The following is a 9,070-nucleotide window of genomic DNA, read 5'->3' as shown; positions in this document are numbered from 1 at the left end:
CTGAAAAATATTAAAGATGTATTTCTACCTTAAGACTAGGCTAAATAGGGTGCCCGGGTGACTCAGTCAGTTAAGCGTCTGCCTTTGGCTCAGGTCATGATCCCAGGGTCCTTGGATCTAGTCCTGCATCAGAGTCCCTGCTCAGCGGGGAGTCTGCTTCTCCCTCTGCCTGTCGCTCCCCCTGCTTGTGTTCTCTCTTTCTCTTTCAACTAAATAAATAAAATCTTAAAAAAAAAAAAAAGACTAGGCTAAATAACTGAACAATTCAGTTGCTTTTGCTACCTAACAGATAATACCCAACAAAGTTCAGTTATTACAAACTGGCATTGATATCCATGTCCTGATCAAAGAAATTACTATGGTATTTTGAATTATTTATGAATATATGTACCAGCACATGGATTCACCTATTTGAAACCCGATTCCTCAGGTTGTGTAGAATCCTGGTGTCAAAGTTTGAACTTTGGAAGATGTTTTCCAAATTTATGAGTGGCTTAGAGTTGTCATTTAACACTTGGAAGATATAAAATAATCTTTTAAAATAGTTGTTTAACTTTTCTAAACAAGCTACATGATTATCATAAGATCCTGTGAATTGGGCATCATTCTCTCTCTCTCTCTCTCCTTTTTTTTTTTTTTTTTTTTTTCAATGTAAGCTCTACACCCAGCATGGGGCTTGAACTCATGACCCCAAGATCAAGAGTCACATGCTCTATTCACTAAACCTGTCAGGCACCCCAGGTCATCAATCACTTTGACAGAAGAACCCAAGACTCAGATATGTTAAAAATTATACTATTAGAGAGTGGAAGTCTAAGGATAGAGCCTATTTTGTGTATTTTTAAATAAAATGAAATTTTCACAATGTAAATATAGCACAATACATTCCCTGTACAGCCCCCAAGCAGGTCTCTGACAAGAGTGACTCTGACCCTTCACTCTTTGTGCTCAAGGTTGTCTCTGCAAGGCACAGAATAATCTCAGTAAATGGGTCTTGTTTAAATAGAAGAATATGGTGGGATGAAAAGAAGGAAGGTGGGAGTAAGAGAAAGTAATTCTGAACATAGAACAATAGACATTTCATTAAAAAATTGATCATCAACAAAAATGTAAGTAAAGGCATCTCTTTGAAACAGAGATGTTCCACTATTTTGTTTTAACAGAAGATCAAGTTCAAGTGTTGCCTCTAAGATAGACATGTAGAGATTTTTAATTGCATGAAAGGCATAATCTATATTCAGAGTATTTATTTAATTAATGATTTTGGGAAAGTTTAAAAGTCAGAAATCTAGTGTGATATTTTGGGAAAACTATTTTAAATGGGAAATGAAAGAAGTTTGAATTCTGTCAGTCATTACTCATTTTCAGAGTCACTTAAAGGGGTAGATTTATGTGTGTGTTTTGGCTCTACATACTGGTTTAATAAATATTAACAATTAAACTTTATAAAAATCCTTAGGACACTTAAGGGTTCACAAGTCATTTAGCTTAAAAAATAATCACATTTTACTATTCCTTCGCCTTGCTCTTACCCACCCATACATACACACACATACATTCTTTAGTAGAGTTTGCAAGGGTCCAGGGGAGTGCAAAGGGCACTTGTAGCAATGGTTACTATAGAGGAAGAGCAGTTCAATAGTAAGGTGGGATAAAACCTATCTTGACTGGAAGGTAGCATCATGATGATGATTGCTCTTATATCAACTAGGTATTGAAGGTGTTAGGTATTCATATCTGATGAAGCTTAATAACCATACATTATTATGTCACATTCCATAATGAGAGTAATAAAAGTCATTTTGGTTTATCAACCAAACCTAAGCACTGCCATGTCTTGTTAATGTCAGGGGATAATGTAAATTAGAAAAACAGAACACCTTAAATGTCAGTATCCATTCTTCTTGTGAGCACAGGGGGGAATGCTGTAATAAGATCATAGACCCTAGTCAATGTGTAGTATTGTCCCAGCTGAGGACTATGACAAGAACTGAAAGGGAACTTTTCATCAGCTACACAACTGTTACTATCAGAAATTACTGCCAAATCTAAAAACTCTTCCATACAGACAGAAAGGCACTGGTTGGCCACTTACTCTTTTGTAGACTTTGAAAAGGTGAGAGCCTCACATTAAAAATGATGGAGTTTCTATTTTTTTAAAAGAAGAGGAAGATATGAAGAGTTCTATATTCTATGGCTCTTAATTTTTTATGTAAGGTACTGTTCTGGTACAACTGGGTGACACAAACACAGACTCTCCAGACTTTCACCTGTTAATTCAGTGTTAATCTCCATAACAAGAGTTGGGTTTTCATGAGGAATAAAAAATGAATTAATTTTCTTTGTCTTTCCCTTCTATCCAACTACTTTTTAAAAAATATTTTATTTATTTATTTATTTATTTATTTATTTATTTATTTATTTAGAGCACCCTCAAGGGGAAGGGGCAGATGGGGAGGGAGCAGGAGAGGGAGAAGGAGAGGGAGAGAATTTCAAGCAGACCCCATGTTAAGCATGGAGCCGACTCAGGGCTCGATCCAATGACCCTGAGATCATGACCTGAGCTGAAACTAATAGGCACTCAACCGACTGAGCCACCCAGGCACCCCACTACCCAACTACTTTTTTAAAAAGCACCATTTCTACAATTTGTTATCTTTCTAAAATTTCTACATCAGGGTCTGGGAGAAATAGTTCTGAAACCTACTCCCTATCTGAATCCCATAGTCTACACCCATATATTTCTTTTGAAATATGAAGGGCCCAAAAGCCTGGCAGCAGGACCTCTCACTGTTGGTTCAGAGAAGTCTGAATGAGGTCTGCTCTATCACTGCTTCACGAGACCTGCATCTATTATGAGAGGTCTACTGATCCAAAGCCTTCCAGTTTCTCCTGCATCCGGTCTGGTGGATTCCATAGACTGGAGGTCTTTGTCCACATGTGATCCTTCCTCTCCTCTACTATTGCCAATGCCCAGCCCAGAAGTAGTTAAAATTAATAGTTACATCTACTATATATTGAATAACTTTTACAGTTATTTCTTCAAATATATTTTCTGAACTATTTTTTCTTTCTTAGCCTCTTGGCATAACAATGAAATACACATTAGGCCACTTAGTGTTGTCCATCACGTCTCTTTGTTTATTTTTTTCACTCATTTTTCTCTATGTGCTTCAAATAGATAATTTCAGTTGATCTGTGTTTAAGTAGCAAACTTTTTTCCACTTATAATCTGCTCTTAAGCTCATCCAGTGATTTTTTTTTAATTTCAGATAGTCTATTTTTATTTCTAGAATTTCTACTCTGTCCTTACAGTTTCCATTTCTCTCATGGGGTTCTCTATCTCCTCCCTCATTTTAACCCATCTTTTCCCTTTTGTCCTTGAAGCTATTCATAATAGTTTTGTTAAAGTCTTTGTCTGCTGGCTCCAAATCAGCTTCATCTCAGGGTCTGTTTTCAGCACTGCCTTTTTTCTTGATTTTCCTGGACATGATAGAGAGACTGGATTGTAGTGTCTACCTGAAATGGGTATTGAACTTTGTTCTGATAGGCAGTTGAATTACTAGCATTTACTTTGTATCCTACCAGTTTGTCTTTATCTTTTGTTAGGGTGAGTCTGTTTCATTTCTCCTTAGTCTAAGGCATGTCTCTATAGAGAATAACCCTTACTCTTAACTCATGACCTTTCTAATATCACAACTTAATGCCTGAGGTTGCCAAAGTGGTCCCCTTCCCTGGCTGGACAGAAAATCTAATATCTCATAGCATTCTATGTCTTCAATATTTGTGTCCATCTCTCTCACAACTGGCACTCTCTGATGGCCTTTTGAAGCCTCAAGCAGTGCATGCATCGTTAACTCTTGGCCAAAGACTTAGGCTGGACTGACTTCACAGCCTTGTTCTTCCCTCTACACTTCTTGGGTCAAGGCTCCTTGGTGCAGGTCTCTTCTTTCTCATACCCTTTGCCAGTCCCAGGCTGGAGCTCCAATTTGCCTGACTTTCAGTCTTCCCATAATTCTAGCCTTGGGTTTTACTTCCTGTGTCACAGTAGGCAAAGTGTCCCCAGTCAGATAGCCTGAGCAAAGGTGGACTTCAGTGCATGTGTTTCCATTCTCTCAGTGATCATACCACTGCTGCCTGTCATGTGATGTATGAATGCCATTACCTCAGGTATTTTGCCCAATATTGTAGTTTTAATGGTGGGTGGACAAATACTATACTAGTTACTTCATCAAGATTGTAGGCTGAAATTTACCCATTTCCTTTATATTTAAAAATGTTTTATTAATTTCCTCCAGCAATAACCAAAACTACCATCCAATCATTAGTCTTGCACATGATTAAATATTTTTCCTTAAAAACTGCAAAAGTAGTGATAATTTTGGAAAAATCTAAGTCATCAATTTTAATTATTTTAATATAATAATTATCATAAAATTATTAAATTCTTACCAGATGCCAGGTGTTGTACATATCACTATATGTGGCTATCTCATTAATCCTTACAGAACTCTTTAAGGTAGGTACTCTACTCATTTCAACTGTGAGAGAAAGGAAACGGAGAAATCAACTAACTCATTACAGTCTCATAGTTAGCTACCACCTCCTGAAATCAGGAAAGAAACTCAGGGATTTTGCCCCCAGAGCCCACACTCTACTGTTACATCATGTGAAGAATACTGAAGTAACAAATTAAACTGAGAAGTCACACATTAGTGATCAGTGTTAAATAAACAACTTTCAGGGAGAAAACTTTAAAAGTCACAAAACGGAAGCACAGCTAATTAACATTTGTAAGTAAAACAAAAGAGGGAGGAAAAACATACATTTTGCAAATATGTCATAGTAAAGAAGATAAGGGAAAAATAGTCTTGGTAATTAATGTGTAGAAGAGTGAAGTAACTGACTATAAATAACTCAAAGTTCAAACTAATTTCTTATTCTGTCTCTAAAGGAAGAGGCAGGAAGCACAAATCCCTAAAACTGAATGAAGGCAGAGAACTTGTTTGAGAAACCCTGCTTGCAGAAGATTTGTAAACCAGCATGAATTTGCAACACACTTACTTAAGTGATTAAGGGAATTAACTATCACTGCTAGGGATTAAACTAGTTTAGGTAAGTCACTGGTTTCTGGCAGGACTACCTGAGGGAAAATGAACCATGAATCATGGAGGCGGAAGGCAACTGGCTCTGGGCCCATTCTGGCAAGGGGTGAGATCATTGACCTTGGGCAGGTCATTTCTTGAGACCTTATCTGCAAACAGGGACCTGGAATACGTAATCTTTAAAGTACTTACTAGCTCTGTCTTCTGTGCTTACTTTATCAATGAAATAAACAAAACGTCTTTAAAATTTTTAATCCAAAATCTACTAAGGAGCAGTGCTTCATCAAATTCTGTTGTATTCTAATAGATTTCATTGCAAATAAATAATTAATGATAACCATCCTTGGAATTTGAAACAATCTCACAGGTAATCTAGAACAAATTAATAACTGGCCCATTTCACTATCAGTATTCATCCAAATGTACTTTTACTAGCCCTTGATTCAAGTTCTGTCCATGGAGGTTCTTGTAAATAGTTAGTGGTAACCATGGGAAATTCATCTAGGATAGGAAATATGGAAAATCCTGAACATCTAAACATCGCAGGACCCTGATAAAGTGGAACTTCTGGGATGATAGAGAAGTGAGAAGAAACCATCAGTCTACTGACTAGAAGCTGATTTTGTTTCTTAGAAGCTGTGTGAAGTTAGGCGTTTCTTTAATTTGTTGAGCTTCAATATCTGAGTCTTTGAAATAGATTAATAGTGCCAAATCTAAGTAGAAATTAGAGGATTGCTGATGATGAATATAGAGGATTGAATAGTTATCATTCATCATCTTTCTTTGATTCATATAAAAACAAAACTATTTTATCATGTGTATTTTTTAACAACTTTATTGGGATATCTCTGACATAAAAGTTATATATATTGAAGATACACAACTTGATGTTTTGATATATGTGTACATTGTGAAAAGATCACCACAATCACGCTAAAGAACTTATCCTCACCTGCACTGGTACCATTTCCCCCCTCTCTCTCTCTTTCTCTCTCTCTCTCTCTGTGTGTGTGTGTGTGTGTGTAGACTTGAATGAAGGTCTATCCTCTTTGAAAATTTCAAGTATAGAAAACATTATTGTTAACTATCATCACCATGCTGTGTGTTGAATCTCCATAACCAAAACTTGTGCCCTTTGATCAACCTTTCCTCATTTCCTACTCTCCATCCCTGGCAAGCACCCATCTACTCTCTGCTATGAGTTTGACTGTTTTAGATTCCACATATAAGTGAGGTCATGCAGTATTTCTTTCCGTTCTGGCTTATTTTACCTAGCGTATTGCTTTTTAGTTTCATCCATGTTGTTGCAAATGGCAGAATTTCCTTTTTATTTTTTTAAGGTTGATTAGTATATACCGCATTTTCTTTATTCATTCATCTGTTGACAAGACACTTAGGTTGTGTCCACATCTTGGCTATTGTGTGTACACCATTGGTGAGAATGTAAATTTGTGCAGTCATTGTGGAAAACAGTATGGCGGTTCCTCAAAAAATTAAAAATAGAACTACCATATTCAAGCAATTCTACTTCTCGGTATGTATTCAAAGGAAATGAAATTTGGAAATCAGATTTGGTTTTAAGTTTCTACTTACTCTTTAATTTATAATAGAAATAAGATCTCAAGGCATGAAAGATATCAATATACTTAAAACAATTCTGGCAATTAAGAATTTATAAAATAGCAGCATATAAGCAAATATCAAATTATTTAAACAAGAATTTACAAATGTGTAAAGTTCATTAAACATATTTAATATAGTTTACCAATTTTCTTGAAAATATATGTAAATTAATTGAGATTAAAATGCAGTTTAAAACTTGACTGAATGATTTGTCAGATTATAAGCATTAAAATAATTTTGTCATTATTATTTTTTTAATTACTCTCAATTTCAGATTTAGAATGAAGGAAATATTCTACTGCTTCTCAGCATTTATTCTTTGAATACTCTATTTAAAGAAAACTCATATTGCTTACTCTCTAATATCTGTGCTAGATGTTGGAAAGATATAAAATTCAGTAAAATATGGGTCCTGCTTTGAGGGTACTTATATTGACAAAGTGTGGTCATAATAAAGATAAAAACATCCTGAGGTTGGAGATAATTTTGTCTGAGGTATGAAAAATGATATCCCACAAGAAATCACATTTTAAATGGGCTTTGAAATAGAGAAGTGCTTTAATAGATGGGGAAAATGAGAGGGTCAGAGCCATGGATAGATGAAAAGTAGGCTTAGTTTGGAAACCCATAATGTGGAATAACTAGCGAGTAAAGTGCATAAAATTTTAGTGGAGATAATGTGGAGGTTGTTGATTGGTGCTAGATCATGGCAGCCCCTGAATGCAGTATCAAGGAGTTTATGCTAAATGTGGAGAGCAATTCGGGACCCTTGATGTTTTCTAAGATGGTGAGAGATGTTAACAGAATTAAACTTCAGAAAAATCACTTCAGGTTTGGAAGGGAAAGATTTGAAGCAGATCAGACAGAATGTGGTTGAGAGTTGGGGAGATACTAGGGTCATGGTAGATTTGGATATTCATTAAAATGCAGTGCAAAAGAGGAGGTGGAGTTTCAGCACGTCTGGATTCTTTCTGGTGTTCCTAGCACGCTGTCCAGATGCCCAGCCATAATTTGGACGTGACCAGGCCAGTCTTGTTGCCTCAGTTGGCTGTCTCCATGATCTTCTTTTGGGTCAGTAACTCTGGCTCCCTGTGGTCCTGCTCTCTGGTCTCACTGATCTGCTCCTGGTTCCTGAGACCTCTGAGTCCCCTTTTACCTCTGAGTTAAGCAGTAGGTCTCTTCCACCTCTCAGACCACAGGTTCTTCACCAGTTACAGATGTCCTAATGATTTGAATGTAAAACTGGGAGCTCAATCAACAGCTGGTCAAGTGATTTTCGGAGGTCATTTTTATTTTCAGATGTCTCTTTCTATGTTCTTTTCACAAAAGGCTCTCCTCCCAGCTGTCTACATGGACAATTTCCTCAATGCCAAGTTTCTGTTCAAGCATTACCTTCTTGAAAAGGCTATATGGACTTCTATTTAAAATTTCAACAGCCTGCCTCACATCCTGAATCCGCCATAGCATGGTCTATTTTTAAAATATATATCCTGCCTTAAGTATTTATTGCCTTCTAATATACCATATTGTTATATTGAATTTTTTGTCTGTCTCTCCTACAATTCCAACAGAACATAAGCTACAGAGAGAGTAGAATCTTTATTTTCATTATGTGTCTGGGACATAGTAGGTATTCAATAAATGTTGTTAAATGAGGTAAAGACAGTTGTCATAAGGTATTCCATGAGTGAAAAATACTTTAAAGTTATAATTAAGAGATAATACAGCTTCTTCAGGAAACAGAGAAGTTGATGAGACTAGATTATTGATTTAGCATGGGTTGGGAAGAGCACTGAATGGAGAAAGAAGCTGACAAGATATGATCAATATCTTCATACCTAAAATCATAACTTTATACCTAAGAAGTTAACTGGTATTCATTTTACAAGAGCTCAGAACCATCTCTCCTCAGTAAAACTCTCCACAGCTACCACTCAGCACGTATTTCTGATGGACTGGATTGACTTGAGAATATTTCTATGATACGAGTAGCAAATTACTGCTTGGCACCTGTGGTAGGCAGACTAACAGCCCCCCAAAGATGCCTATGTCCTTATCTCTGAAACGAAATAGGTTGTGTTTCATGGCAGAGGGAATTAAGGATTCAGATAGAATTCAAATTCCCAATTGCCTGACCTTAACATAGGGAGATTATTCTGAATTATCTACATGTAATCATGAGTTCCTTAAGAGTAGAAGTGGAGGCAGAAGATGTCTTCACATAGAGATATGATGTGAGATTAATTCAGTTTGTTGTTGCTGACTTGAAAAATGGAGGAATGGAACCATGTTCCAAGGAATGTGGTTGGCCTCCAGAAGCTGGAAAAAGCAAAGAAAGATAT

Source organism: Phoca vitulina, unplaced genomic scaffold (genome assembly GCF_004348235.1).
Source record: "Phoca vitulina isolate PV1807 unplaced genomic scaffold, GSC_HSeal_1.0 scaffold42, whole genome shotgun sequence".
In the NCBI taxonomy this organism is placed as follows: Eukaryota; Metazoa; Chordata; class Mammalia; order Carnivora; family Phocidae; genus Phoca; species Phoca vitulina.
This window is presented reverse-complemented; position numbering follows the sequence as displayed.